Source organism: Lathyrus oleraceus, chromosome 7 (assembly GCF_024323335.1).
Source record: "Lathyrus oleraceus cultivar Zhongwan6 chromosome 7, CAAS_Psat_ZW6_1.0, whole genome shotgun sequence".
Lineage (NCBI taxonomy): Eukaryota > Viridiplantae > Streptophyta > Magnoliopsida > Fabales > Fabaceae > Lathyrus > Lathyrus oleraceus.
Window position 1 is genome coordinate 53,966,693 of NC_066585.1, and position 15,232 is coordinate 53,981,924.

The 15,232-nt window shown below is 37.6% G+C and overlaps 1 long non-coding RNA gene across 1 annotated transcript; it reads right to left on the reverse strand.

The window, feature by feature from the left end:
* Positions 1-4,329: 4,329 nt before the first annotated feature.
* LOC127104242 (uncharacterized) lies at positions 4,330-6,016 on the reverse strand. The gene is made up of 2 exons (XR_007794834.1): positions 5,571-6,016; positions 4,330-4,687 (listed from the first exon to the last, which is right to left on the reverse strand). It is a non-coding gene; the product is annotated as an uncharacterized LOC127104242 (long non-coding RNA).
* Positions 6,017-15,232: the final 9,216 nt, after the last annotated feature.

The following is a 15,232-nucleotide window of genomic DNA, read 5'->3' on the forward strand; positions in this document are numbered from 1 at the left end:
AGATGGATCGACAAAGCCCGGTGGTTGGCATACGTACACCTGCTCAGAAAGGGAACCTTGCAAGAAAGCATTGTTGATGTCGAGTTGACGCAAGCGCCAACCCTTGGAGACAGCCAACGTGAGAATGACTCTGACGGTAACCGGTTTGACCACAGGGCTGAACGTCTCATGAAAATCCCATCCGGGTCATTGATGGAACCCCTTTGCGACGAGCCTTGCCTTTAGACGATCAATGGAACCATCGGGAAGATATTTGGTTCGAAATACCCATTTGCTACCAACCAAGTTTTGTGTGGGGTGGGGTGGAACTAGAGTCCAGGTATTGTTGGCGCAGAGGGCATCATATTCCTTTTGCATGGCTTCTCGTCATGCTCGATCCTTGAGAGCTTGCGTGATAGTTCACGGTTCAACGGGTGGATGGGGAGTGGCAGAGAGGTTCATCTTGTGGAGGGGTTTGATGATGTTGTTTTTGGATCGAGTGATAATGCCACGATCCGGGATGATTTGAGTTGGTGGGGGTGTGGATTGTGGTTCTGAGAATGATGATTGAGAGGTAGAGGGAGTGGCGGCTAAGGGACTGGAGATAGGGGAGTTATGTGGGCTGTTAGTAGAGCTTTGTGGGGCTGGAGTTGGGGTAGGTGGGTAACTAGGACATGATGGGTCCGATTGGGAAGGAGAGGGAGGTGGCATGGGAGGTGGTAGGATGGGTAGTGATATGGTGGTCCAATCGGTATGGTGGGCTGAATTTTGTGGGGTTTTTGGTTGTTGCCAAAACGGGAATTCTGTTTCGACAAATTTGACGTGCCGTGAGGTGTAGATTCGTCGGGTTTTCGGGTCCATACAATAGTAGGCATGTTGAGTGGTGGAGTAACCTACAAAAACACAAACAACAGATCTGGATTCCAATTTATGAGCAGTGTATGGTTTTAACCACGGAAAACACAAACAACCAAAACTTTTTAACTTAGCATAATCTGCATTTTGTTTAAAAATAATAGAAAAAGGTGATTGGTTTTGAAGGGTTGGGGTAGGAAGACGGTTGATGAGATATACCGCGGTGAGAAGTGCGTGAGGCCAAAGCTCAAGTGGCATACCAGAGTGTGTTAGTAGGGCCAAACCAGTTTCGACTATGTGACGATGTTTACGTTCAGATATACCGTTGTGTTCGGGAGTATGGGGTGGTGAAGTAAAGTGACTTATTCCGTTTTGACTTAGGAAATTTTGGAGAGCAATAAACTCACCGCCATTATCAGAATAGAAGATTTTGATTTTTGTTTTGAAGTAATTTTCGACAAGTGATCGAAATTTAATAAATGTGTGTTGGACATCGGATTTGCGTTTGAGGGGATAAATCCAAGAATACCGTGTAAAGTGATCAACAAAAACTACATAATATTTGAATCCATCATACGACAATATTGGAGAGGTCCATACATCAGAGAAAATAACTTCTAGAAAATAGTTTGAACAAAGACTGGAATTGTAAAATGGGAGCTTATGACTCTTATTTAATTGACAAGAGGTGCAATCAGATTGCTCGAACGTGGGAGAGCGAATTCGAAGTTGTTGTTGAATTAATTTAAATGTAGCAGTAGATGGATGACCTAAGGCATGGTGCCATAATGGGCTGGAGATGCGGGATGAAGACAGAACTGTAGGAGAGGAGGGCCACACGTACAAGCCGTCTCTGCAAGGCCCATTAAGAAGAATCCTGCCTGTTTTGAGACACTTAACATGAAAAGAATGGGGTAAGAAAACAATAGCACAGTTCTGTTGATTTGAAAGTTGAGAAACAGAAATGATATTTTTGGTCATTTGTGGAACACAAAGAGTATCGGGTAAATTAAACAAAGATGCAGAAGTGCTAAGTGAAAGAGTTCCAGAGTTAGTGATTCGCAAACCTTCGCCACTGCCCATGAATAGTTCGTCCGGGCCATTGTAGGGATAATGGAGGGAGAGTTGGTCGAGGCCAGTGACAAAGTGGTGCGTTGCTCCGCTGTCGACGATGTAGTTTTGAGATGTGGATGCAGCGTTGACAGTGTGAGCCTGGGGTGGGGGTTGAGGTGCAGGAGTTCTGGGTAGTGTTGGAGGACGAGCATTTGGATGTTGTTGGCGGAAGAGAGGACAGTAGGCAACGACGTGGCCCGTTTCACGGCACCATTGGCATTTACCAAGAAATGGCCGAGCTTGTGGCGGGGGAACCATGGGAGGAGGGGGAAAATGAGTGGAGGGTGAGCGGTTGGATGGCGGCTGGTGGCGTTGCCGATTGGTGCGTGGACGAGACTGTGCGTTCAGGGCTGTTGCCGGTGCGGCCAACGTGGTTGCTGCAGAGCGGAGTTCGAGTTCCTTGACAAGGAGCTTTTCGTGAAGATCGTCAATATGGATGGTGGTATCTCGGGCCTTGATCGCATCAACAATGGACTGATAGTTACCGTCGAGACCTTGGAGGACAAATGAGACAAGGTCGTCAGCGTCAACCGGTTTTCCGAGCGAAGCGAGCAGGTCGGCAGTCGAAGTGATCGATTGAATGTATTCAGTGATCGACATAGAGCCTTTTGTGGACGAGCGTAGCTTGGTTTTGAGTTGATTAATGTGGCCCTTTGATGGGTTGGCGTAGGTGCGGGCGAGAATATCCCATGCTTCTTTGGAGGTGGTGGCTCGAGTGACTAACGGAGCGACAGAGGCGTCGAGGGTGCCGATCAGAGCACCATAAAGGAGTTTATCCTGACGCATCCAGGAAGTAAACGCCAGGTTGGAGGTGGTGACGTTGTCGGCAGTAAGAGTTGTAGGCGGAGCAGGGTGGTCGCCGTTGAGAAACTTGAAAAGGTCATAACCTGTGAGAGTCGCCTGAATTTGCGACTTCCAGGTTATGTAGTTGGAAGGGGTAAGTTTTATGGCGTTGGTGAGGTGCACAATGACGAACGGACGAGCGCCGTCGTTTGGGTTAGTAATGGTTGTGGAAAACTCAGCAGCCATGGTATAGGATTTTGGAGAAGGGATAGGTTTCCAAGATCAGCGGCTGATACCATATAAGTTGAGAATATATTGTGGAAGTTGTTACTTTCATTAAATTGAGATTTCCTACTTATACACAGTAAATATGACGGTTTCAGAGATTTGCTAAAATCTCTCCATAAAGCCACTAACATAACTTACAGGTCACGTATTCAGCACAAACTAAGGAACAACATTGACTGAGTTTATTTAAATAAATAACATTAAATGAAAAAGGTAAATACGATTAATTTGATTCTCTAACAAAGATATGGGTGACCCTTATTTTAAAATTAAAAAAAAAAAAACTAAAATATGGTCAGTATGTTAGATCTCTTTCTAGTAGAGTATTTGATTTTTTTTCTTTTGTTTTAATTTTATTTCATTTTTACTAATTAGGGTTTGATTGTGGTTGTGGATTTTTGGTCGTAACCCCTTTTATTGACACCCCATTTCTTTTACCAGTCAACTACAAATGCACCTTTTTTTCTAATTTATTTATTTATTCTACTTAATCTAATTAATTTAGTTGTTTACGTATTTAATTTTAGTTAATGTAATTTTAAATTCTTTTTTAGTATATTTAATTTTTTTTAGTTGATTCATAAAAACAATACAAATCAAAAACACTTTTTTCTCGTTTAAATTCAAAAATATTAAAATTATATTTTATTTCCTTTTCATTCAAAATTCAAAAATTATATTTTATTTCTTTTTCCATTTAGAGTTAAACACACAAAGATATCTTTTTTATTTGAAACTCAAAGATAGCAGAGTATTTCTTTCAAAAAAATACAAAGATTTGTCCCTTATTATTCTACTTATTTTAGTTTAAGCCTTTTATCTTTTAAATACAAGAAAATATGATAAAGCTTTCTCATTTGTAAATAATTCAAATCTTGTACATAATCAAACTATTTTCAAGATCAAATTAGCATGCAAATAAAAATAGATGAGGGGATGCACATATCTTACCCTAAAATTTATCCTGATTTTTTTTCATATGCATCATCATAACATGATCATTCCATTTGATCATGCATTCCATTATTTATTTGTATTTTATTCATATGTACCACTATCATCCATCAGCATGTTTGTTTTCATAAAGTGAGACTCAGGAGTTTGACTTTGTTGACTTTTATTTTTTATCTCATTTACATTGTCATATTTCATTTTTGACCTTGATCTTTTGACTATTAAGGGCTTAATCTTTTTACCTTCCATTTCAATTTGTTTTTGGCTTTGATTTTATTCAAATGTTCCAAGTGAATGTAAATAAAAACAAGGAAGATAAATAGTTCGAAATAAATTGATTTTTGCTTCATTAAATCATGAAAAGAAATAAATATAAATAGGATTATTATATTATTTTTTTACTATACTACAATATTAAAAAAAATATAAATAATATTACCCATAAAAAAGAGAAAAGAGAGAATTAGATCATTCAAGACATGCTAAAATCACTATAGTTCAATACAACAATCCATTTAGTGTCAATCCATCCCATTCACATAGGCAATTACCATAATCCAAGAAAAATCAGCATCTTCACATCCAACATAACTATCCATCATGACATGCACATCCTTCAAGTCCAGTCATCTTCTTCCAACTTTCCTCCAATACCTTTATGATCAAGTTTCCTCATTATTCTTCAAGTCTCCCTCATGATCACCACATCATCATACTGCAAGTAAATGAGCAATCAAATATCAATTCAAGCATATTCTAGGTTCAAGCATTAAGCCCAAATTTAATTCAAACAGTCATGCTCGCCTGTATAATTTACATATAAGGTTTCAAACCAAGGCCAATACACTTGATACCACTCATGATGCAACAATTGAAGTCCAAGGCAAAATACACATACAATATAAGGCCTGTAATTTCAAGAAAATACACATACAATACATATGCAATCTAAGAGCCAATCTAAAAAAATCAGAAGCAATGCACATATAGTTCAGTTCAGATCCTAAAGATAACTTGCATTCAGCTCACAAACAAATTCAATTCATCCATGTTCTAATAAACCAAAATACATTCAAAATATAACACAATCCATTCACTATACAGGTCCACATCAGATTAAACATTCCAGGAGCCATATACAATTAAACATATGCAATGCACTACTTCAATATCAGTTCAACATGCTACAAAAACCAAATAAGCAAAAATTCTAATGGGATCTAACTTCATTCAAATGATAGGTGACAAACCAGTTATGACAATTAGTATTAACTCTTAACTCACCTCCAACTAACCTATCAACCAATAAACCAATTCCAAAACCTACTTCCAATTAACTTCCAACTGTCAAACAGAAAAAACCTCTGCTAACTATCACCACTCTAACCCAATCAGTTCCAACTAACTTCAAACCAATTTCCAACAAACTCTAACTTTCATATAACTAACATTGCCACCTGTCTAGTACAATACCCAAAATGCCTTTGAGTTAGTTAAACTCAAAATTCCCTCCAAAAACCAAAACTCCAAACCCAACTAAACAACAACAAACATCTCAACATCAACAAAGACCAAGGAGTTGAGGGAAATATTTGTACCTGAGCATTGGAGCCTCCCCTCTGGGTTTCTTCATCATCATATTAGACTTTCTCTACATTTACCACCGGAGTAAACCTCAGCTCCCTAGATAAACGTGAAACGTCTAAAATCTTTTTCCTCTTGCTTTATTCTTATTACCATGTTGTAGCCCATGTCATGTAGAACCATAGCCCCTGATTGCTACCCAATTCACTGTGTGGTTACCATTTAATTGTGATTAGGGCATTCTAGGGTTTTGCGTGTTCAAGTCAAATTCAGGAATTTTGAATGGGTTTCGAAAGAATCAAAGGTTAGGATTGAGTTGGGGAAAGGAAGAGATATGAGTTTGGTCGAGCCCCGTCGCACCGGAGGCAGCGGGGCGATTTCCGATGAAGAAGTTATTTGAGAGAGAAAAGGAGAGCGAGAAGGGTTTGAATACGAACGAGAAAGGTGTCTTGCCTCTCAATTCAACGGTTGGGCCTCAACCTATTCAAGCATAAGCCCAGTTACAATTACTATTCATCACCCATTTTTTATTTTTTTTCTGAACTCAACAAAAACATGTAATTGGGCTTCCTCGGGACTTGGCCCATGCGCCATTTTGGCCACACACACCCTTTGGCAGTTAACACCCCCAAGGTTGTTGCTTATTTATTTATATGTTCTTAGATTTTTTTCTTTAGGTTTTCCTTTTTAAAAAAAAAGTACATCTTGATGACATAAAAATATTGCTAATTGAAATTTAGTCTTTACATTTAGGACTAATTTTTTATTAAATTTTGGGTTAAAGGAATTATTAAAAAATAGGGCTTTATTCTTGTTCTCTTTTGCTTTACCCTTGCTTGGTTAAGTCCTAGCTTGCTTGCCTGATAAATTGACCTATAATCCCTTTGTATGCTCCCTTAGGATTTTAATTTTAATTAGTTTTTAATTAGTTGAGTGTTGCCACCTGATCAACTAATTTGAATTAAGTTTTTAGGACTTGTACCATAACCTTCCCTTTAGGTCAATTTCCAAAACCCTAAAACAATTGAACAATTGCATGACAACATTATGAACTTTCCCCATTTTAATCAAGTCATTTTCTTTATCCATATAAAACTAAATTTCTTTTTGCAAATAAACTCAAAAAACCTAAAAATACAATGTAAATCGTGTGTCACGAGCCTTAAGAAAATGGAGAAGAATAAGATGGTGTATTCCTATCCTTATTTTGAATATCTTTGGATACGGGACACATGACCTAGTTTTTCAAAGCATTCGTCTCCATTCATAGACTTTAGTATGATTCAAATCAAAACGATTTTTCATAATTAAAGGATGAAAAAGGAATTGGTGGTGTATATTTCCCGATTCCCCGTATATTCAAATACCCGCTATATTGGGGGACCGTTTGATATATGTCTCTTAATAATCAACTCCAACTCATCAAATCTCATTTTTTCCTTCGGGCAAACCTTTGAAAACCTTTTTAGAAAGAACATGTTAATTTCGTTCTACCGCAATACAAACAAAGACTTAAGAAAGTCAAACCCAATTTTTGTTGTTTTATTTGTGTATTTTTTTGTGTTTATCTTTATTGCTTTATTGTTTACTTGCTTTCTTTTATTGCATTTACCGCCTTATATATTTGATATATTCTGGATATATATGTTTATTGGTCCTCAATTGTGGGTTGAGTTTCATTATGTTATTTGAGAGAAAACCTTTCTACCCATCTTGAGTACACATGATAGAATCGTGGATAGTTGTGTTGACCTGCGTTTCGTGTAACAACCCAATTTTAGTAATTATTTCTTATATTATTATTACTATATTTTATTTTATTTATTTGGAGTGTTAATTAATTAATTGGTCGTTAGGTAGTAAAAATTGATTATATTAATTGATGTGGTGTGTTAATTAATTATTTAGTTGATATGAGATATAATGAATAATTGAATTAATTAACTTGGTGTGCAATTGAGTTGGTTTAATTTATTTGAATTAAATAGAGACATTATAAGACTAGGTATTATTGGGCCTAATAATTAAACTAGAAGTATCACTCTTTAAGCCCAAATATAATACTAGTATATAAGAGGTGAGGAGAGTGAGAATTAGGATTCATTTGATCATTTGAAGGCAATAGAGAAAGAGAAGAGGAAAAGTAAGGAGAAGCTAGGGTTTCCAAAAAATCGAAGAGGTAAGGGGGGAATCCTTATTATTATGGGTTAGTATGATTGGGTCAATGAGTAGAAATATGTTTAGGTTAAAACCCTAATTTTCATAGTTTTGGAATTGTTAGGTTTTGATGAGTATTCTTGATTTATGGTGATTGATTGTGTTAAAACTGCAAATTAACGTTATATACTTAGAGTATTGTGTGAGTTATAATTTTCTGAATGTTTGGCTTTTTACGGAATTGAAATCGGAGGTCCGAAAGTCCTCCAACGATGAAAAACGCAGAAAATTTTGCATTCTATTTTGTGTTAACGCAGGAATAGCATTTTGTTTTGCGTTAACCGGTTAACCAAAAGCGTTAACCGGTTAACACTGTTGAAAATCTGTTAGGAATTGCATTCAGTTTTGCGTTAACCGGTTAACCGAAAGCGTTAACCGGTTAACACTGTTGAAATCTGCCAGGAAGTGCATTTTGTGTCGCGTTAACCGGTTACCTGAATGCGTTAACCAGTTAACACTGTTGAAAAATGATAAATTGAGGATTTTAAATGCTGTAATTATTTTGAGATGAAATCTAATTGTGCGTATTTGATAATTAGTTTACATATGTGAATAGTGGATTGTGATGAATGTGTATATGTACTATTGGTGGATAATTCATAGAGTTGAGTTATGGTAATATGTGGAATGTTAAGATGGTAGAGATGATCTTAATTGCATATTTGTGAATGATATATTGTTATGAATGTGTATATGTACCATTGGTGGATAATTCATAGAGTTGAATTATGGTGATATGTGGAATGTTAAGATGGTAGAGATGATCTTAATTGCATATGTATTGGTATTTGTATATTCATTCATGGCATGGTCGGCTTCATGGTGGAAGCGGTGAAACTGTGGGTTCACATGGTAGCATACGTTGATCCTTGATTGAAAATAGACGTAGTAGACGTTGATCCTTAATTGGAAATAGGCGTAGCATACGTTGATCCTTAATTGGAAATAGGCGTAGTAGACGTTGATCCTTAATTGGAAATAGGCGTAGCATACGTTGATCCTTAATTGGAAATAGGCGTAGTAGACGTTGATCCTTAATTGGAAATAGACGTAGTGGCTTTGATCTTGTCTGGATCGGAAGCGTGGCTTGGATTCTAGATATTGAATCGGAAAGCGGTGAAACGTTGGATTCACATTGAGGTACCGCATGCATAGAGTCACATGTCTTGCATTGAGTCACATTAGAGTTATGTGATAATTGAGTGTATGCATTGTTGTGATTGTGATGTGTGTATGAGATATGGTAATTGGATTTGGTGATGTTTGAGTACATAACTTGGCAAATTATGTGATTATGTGATAATTGTAGTTATGTGTATATTGGGGAATAGAGTATTCGATTTTAGTATCAGACTCCTTGTGTTTTGATGGATGTTTGGAACATGTGAAATAAATATTGGTTAGTATTATTTACATGGTTATACGAAGTGTGATTAATTCCTTTAATTGTTGATTTAATCATTGTGCTTTATTATACTTCTTCATAATGATTTGAATTCTCACCCTTTCTGTTTGAATGTTACCTTTACATGGGTATCGTGCAGATACTCAGGAGTAGTATTGCTGAAGTAAGTGGAAGGTAGCTCATTCGAGATTTAGCCGGAGAGCTTCCGTATTCTAGTTGGAGACTAGGTAGTGAGTCAATGCTCTGGTCATGTAACACGGGGTAGATTAGTAGTATTGAACTCATATCTTATTTGGATACGTATTATGTTATTACTTGTGAACATGTTTGATTGCAATTGCTGTTTGAGATGCCATAGTTCCAAATATTCTGGATATGGTTTTATTTTATCTTGAGGAGATTAGTGAGAGATGATCATGGTATGGGACATGGATCATTTTATGAAATGCATGAGTATTCATTATTTTCCGCTGCGAACGCATATTCTTGTATATTCATGATAATTGAAAGGTGTTATTTTAAATGACCAGGTGTATTGTATATTGATGATGAACGATGTTGGTTTTTTGAAAGCTTTTAGTTTTTGAAAACGTCGATGTGACGCCCTTTTGGTTATATGCGTGCCTATTTACTCTGATTATATGTTAAGTATTTTGGGGTAGAAAAAGGGGTGTTACATTAATGGTATCAGAGCCTGGTCGGTCCGTCCGGCCAGGTTGTTTAATTATGTTTATTCCCTAGTATGCGACATGTGTGTGAGAACACTGTCGATGCTTGTTTTATTCTCCATTGCAGGTTGGGAATGAAATAAGTGGGGGAGAAGCGTGTGCTTATCTTGGATGTTCCAATTGTATCGAGCTTGGATATTATATGGTTGCATGCAAGAGTGCAGTTGGCTAGTTAACCTGTTTTGAGAATGTTGTGCTTTTCCTGAACCCGAAGAGAGGTCGAATTCGAGGATGGTATTGGTTAGAAGTTAATCGGGTGTATATCAACTGTTTCGAGAAGACGGTTATTTTTCCTGAGGTTGGTGCGAAGGAAGATTGGTTTGTGTCTGCTAAGCAAGTTGATGAATCGGTGCAAGATGGTGCCGAGTTGTTTATGTTGTTGGCAACCTTGGATATTCGTGAGAAGAGGACCATGCCGAGCATTTGAAGGTTGTGTTATCGGTGTTGAAAGAGAGGAAGTTGTTTGCTAAACTCTCTAAATGTGAGTTTTGGTTGAGTGAAGTAAGTTTTCTTGGGCATGTGATTTCGAGTGGTGGTATTTTTGTGGATCCTACGAAGATTGAAGCTGTATCTCAGTGGGAAGCTCCTAAGTCTGTTGCTGAGATTCGAAGTTTCCTTGTTTTGGCTGGTTATTATAGGAAGTTCATTGAAGGATTTTCTAAGTTATCGTTACCATTGACGCAGTTGACTAGGAAAGGTCAAGCTTTCATTTGGACTTCGCAGTGTGAAGCGAATTTTCAAGAGCTTAAGAGAAGATTGACTACGGCTCCTATTTTGATTTTACCGGATCCGTTAGAAACTTTCGTTGTGTATTGCGATGCTTCTTTGTTGGGTTTGGGAGGTGTTCTGATGGAAAAAGGGCAAGTGGTAGCTTATGCTTCAAGGCAACTTAAAGTTCATGAGAGGAATTATCCAACGCATGATTTAGAGTTGGCCGCCGTTGTGTTTGTGTTGAAGCTTTGGAGACATTATTTGTTTGGATCGAGATTTGAGGTGTTTAGTGATCACAAGAGTTTGAAGTACTTGTTCAATCAGAAAGAATTGAATATGAGGCAACGGAGATGGTTGGAATTCTTGAAAGACTATGATTTTGGTTTGAATTATCATCCTGGAAAGGCGAATGTTGTAGCCGATGCATTGAGTAGGAAGTCATTGCACATGTCTATGTTGATGATTCGAGAGTTTGAATTGTTGGAGCAATTTAGAGATTTGAGTTTGGTTTGTGAAGCGACGCCTTCGTGTGTTAAGCTTGGTATGTTGAAGCTTACGTGTGGCATTCTTGATGAGATTAGAGAAGGTCAGAAGTCAGATTTGAAATTAGTCGATGTTATGACATTGATTAATCAAGGCAAAGGTGGTGACTTTCGGATTGAGGAGAATGGTATCATGAGATGTCGTGATCAAGTTTGTGTTCCGGATGTTGCGGATTTGAGAAAGAGGATTCTCGAGGAAGGGCATAAAAGTGGTTTGAGTATTCATCCTGGTGCTACTAAAATGTATCAAGACTTGAGAAAGATGTTTTGATGGCAAGGTATGAAGAAGAATGTAGCGGAATTTGTGTATTCATGTTTGACTTGTCAAAAGTCAAAGATTGAACATCAAAAGCCGTCTGGTTTGATGCAACCGTTATCTATTCCCGAGTGGAAGTGGGATAGTGTCTCTATGGATTTTGTTTCGGGTTTGCCGAGAACATTGAGTAATTGTGAGGCGATTTGGGTCGTTGTGGACAGGTTGACGAAATATGCTCATTTTATTCCGATGAGGATGGATTATTCGATGGAGAGACTTGCTAAGTTGTACATCAAGAGGATTGTGTGTTTGCATGGTATTCCGTCGAGCATTGTTTCGGATAGAGATCCGAGGTTTACTTCGAGATTTTGGGAAGGTTTGCAAAATGCTTTGGGTACGAAGTTGCATTTGAGTTCGGCATATCATCCACAAACCGATGGTTAAACGGAGAGGACTATTCAGTCACTTGAAGATCTTTTGAGGTCTTGTGTTTTGGAACAAGGAGGAAATTGGGATAGTTTCTTGCCTTTGATCGAGTTTACGTATAACAACAGTTTCCATTTGAGTATTGGAATGGCACCTTTTGAGGCTCTTTATGGCAGAAGGTGTAGAACTCCTTTCTGTTGGTACGAATTGGGAGAGAGTGTTGTGGTTGGACCTGAGTTGATTCAAGAGACTACGGATAAAGATTAAGATGATTCAAGAGAAGATGAAGGCTTCTCAAAGTCGTTAAAAGAGTTATCATGATAAGAGGAGGAAAGCTCTTGAGTTTGAGAAAGACGAGCATGTGTTTCTTCGAGTTACGCCAATAACGGGTGTTGGTAGAGCTTTGAAGTCGCGTAAGTTGACGTCGCGTTTCATTGGTCCTTATCCGATTTCCGAGAGGGTAGGTGAAGTGGCATATTGGATTGCATTACCACCGTCACTTTATAATCTTCATGATGTGTTCCATGTGTCTCAATTGAGGAGGTACATTGTGAATCCATCGCATGTTGTTCCATTAGATGATGTTCAAGTGAGGGATAATTTGACGATTGATACATCACCTATGCGAATTGAAGATCGAGAAGTGAAGAAGCTTCGGGGTAAGGAGATTGCTTTGGTGAAAGTGATATGGGGCGGAGTCGCCAATGGAAATATTACTTGGGAACTCGAGGATAAGATGAAGGAATCATATCCGGAGTTGTTCGTTTGAGGTATTTTCGAGGCCAGAAATCTTTTAAGTGGGGGAGAGTTATAACAACCCAATTTTAGTAATTATTTCTTATATTATTATTACTATATTTTATTTTATTTATTTGGAGTGTTAATTAATTAATTGGTTGTTAGGTAGTAAAAATTGATTATATTAATTGATGTGGTGTGTTAATTAATTATTTAGTTGATATGAGATATAATGAATGATTGAATTAATTAACTTGGTGTGCAATTGAGTTGGTTTAATTTATTTGAATTAAATAGAGACATTATAAGACTAGGTATTATTGGGCCTAATAATTAAACTAGAGGTATCACTCTTTAAACCCAAATATAATAATAGTATATAAGAGGTGAGGAGAGTGAGAATTAGGATTCATTTGATCATTTGAAGGAAATAGAGAAAGAGAAGAGGAAAAGTAAGGAGAAGCTAGGGTTTCCAGAAAATCGAAGAGGTAAGGGGGGAATCCTTATTATTATGGGTTAGTATGATTTGGTCAATGGGTAGAAATATGTTTAGGTTAAAACCCTAATTTTCATTGTTTTGGAATTGTTAGGTTTTGATGAGTATTCTTGATTTGTGGTGATTGATTGTGTTAAAACTGCAAATTAACGTCATATACTTAGAGTATTGTGTGAGTTATAATTTTCTGAATGTTTGGCTTTTTACGGAATCGAAATCGGAGGTCCGAAAGTCCTCCAACGATGAAAAACGTAGAAAATTCTGCATTCTGTTTTGTGTTAACGCAGGAATAGCATTCTGTTTTGCGTTAACCGGTTAACCAAAAGCGTTAATCGGTTAACACTGTTGAAAATCTGTTAGGAATTGCATTCTGTTTTGCGTTAACCGGTTAACCGAAAGCGTTAACCGGTTAACACTGTTGAAATCTGCCAGGAAGTGCATTTTGTGTCGCGTTAACCGGTTACCTGAATGCGTTAACCGGTTAACACTGTTGAAAAATGACAAATTGAGGATTTTAAATGTTGTAATTATTTTGAGATGTAATCTAATTATGCGTATTTGATAATTAGTTTACATATGTGAATAGTGGATTGTGATGAATGTGTATATGTACTATTGGTGAATAATTCATAGAGTTGAATTATGGTAATATGTGGAATGTTAAGATAGTAGAAATGATCTTAATTGCATATTTGTGAATGATATATTGTTATGAATGTGTATATGTACCATTGGTGGATAATTCATAGAGTTGAATTATGGTGATATGTGGAATGTTAAGATGGTAGAGATGATCTTAATTGCATATGTATTGGTATTTGTACATTCATTCATGATATGGTCGGCTTCATGGTGGAAGCGGTGAAACTGTGGGTTCACATGGTAACATACGTTGATCCTTAATTGGAAATAGGCGTAGTAGATGTAAGGGCAAACTGTCATACAACATACGATCATAGGTTTCGATGATGACAAATGACCACCATGGATGAATCGGCATTGTCGATTCCACCTCTACAAAACAAATGCAACATATCACCTATCATATCCTTTTCTATGCTCATCTAAACTGTTATATTTCATACAACATATGTGGATAAAATGTGGTCATGACAAAATGCATGAAAACCACATAAATATGAATTTTTGCAGATTTGCAGGGTTTGAGTCGACCACAGTGTCGGCGCATAACACCGTGCATTTCCCACGGGTCAGCGCATAACCTAGCGCATTTCCCACGGGTCAGCGCACAAAAGGCTTGAGTCGACCGCAGGGGTCAGCGCATGAACCACGGGTCAGCGCACGCCGACCTATGGTCGACGCATACTATTGTGCTTTTCAGTCTATCCAAAACTGCAGGCCATGAGTCGACGCATAGACCTGCTATGGTCGACCGTTCGTGCGCAAATTCAGTTTTTAAGTATTTCCCACTCTGTTTGAAAAGCTGTTAAGTGGGTTGGTTGGTTTGTTACTATAAATAGAAGTTTAGTTATTTGTATCAACTTACATTTTGATAATTTGATTCAAGTCTTCAAAGAACAAGAAAAAGTGAAATAGGTGTCCAAGATTCTTCATCTTCATCTTCAACATCTCACAACACATCAACTACACACAACCATTTTTGAAGTGCTTTGTGATTGGTTAAAGGGGATAACATTCGAAGCCGAGATTGGGGAATCCGGTTCGGGTGAAGCTTGCGACAGGTTTTTTCTTGAATAAAACCTTTAGGGTTTTGTCCTCCAAGACTGGTTTGATTTTGGGGGGTTTTTGGACGAATTTCTTCATCAATTTTCAGCTGAGCGAAGGTGATTGAGAAGAGGAAGTCTTCATCAATCTAGTAGCGGATTCAGTGATATTGAAGGGAAGATTTCGGATTCGATTTGTTGTAGTTGAGATCAGCCGGGCCGAGGGTTTGAAGAACTGAGGGTTATTCAACAAAGGGGCTGGAATCAGAGGTCTATCAACAACAATCGAAGGACTTGATTCACCTTGAATCAAGGAACAAGGAGTGGAAGCAACATTCAACGTCTTGAGAGTTCTGTTGTATATTTGCTTTGTAATCCTTGTATAAACGGTTAAACTCAACAGGTGATATCTATTAAAGCAATCTCAATTCTAGTTTTAGAATTGAGGGCAGACGTACCCCGAAGCGAGGAC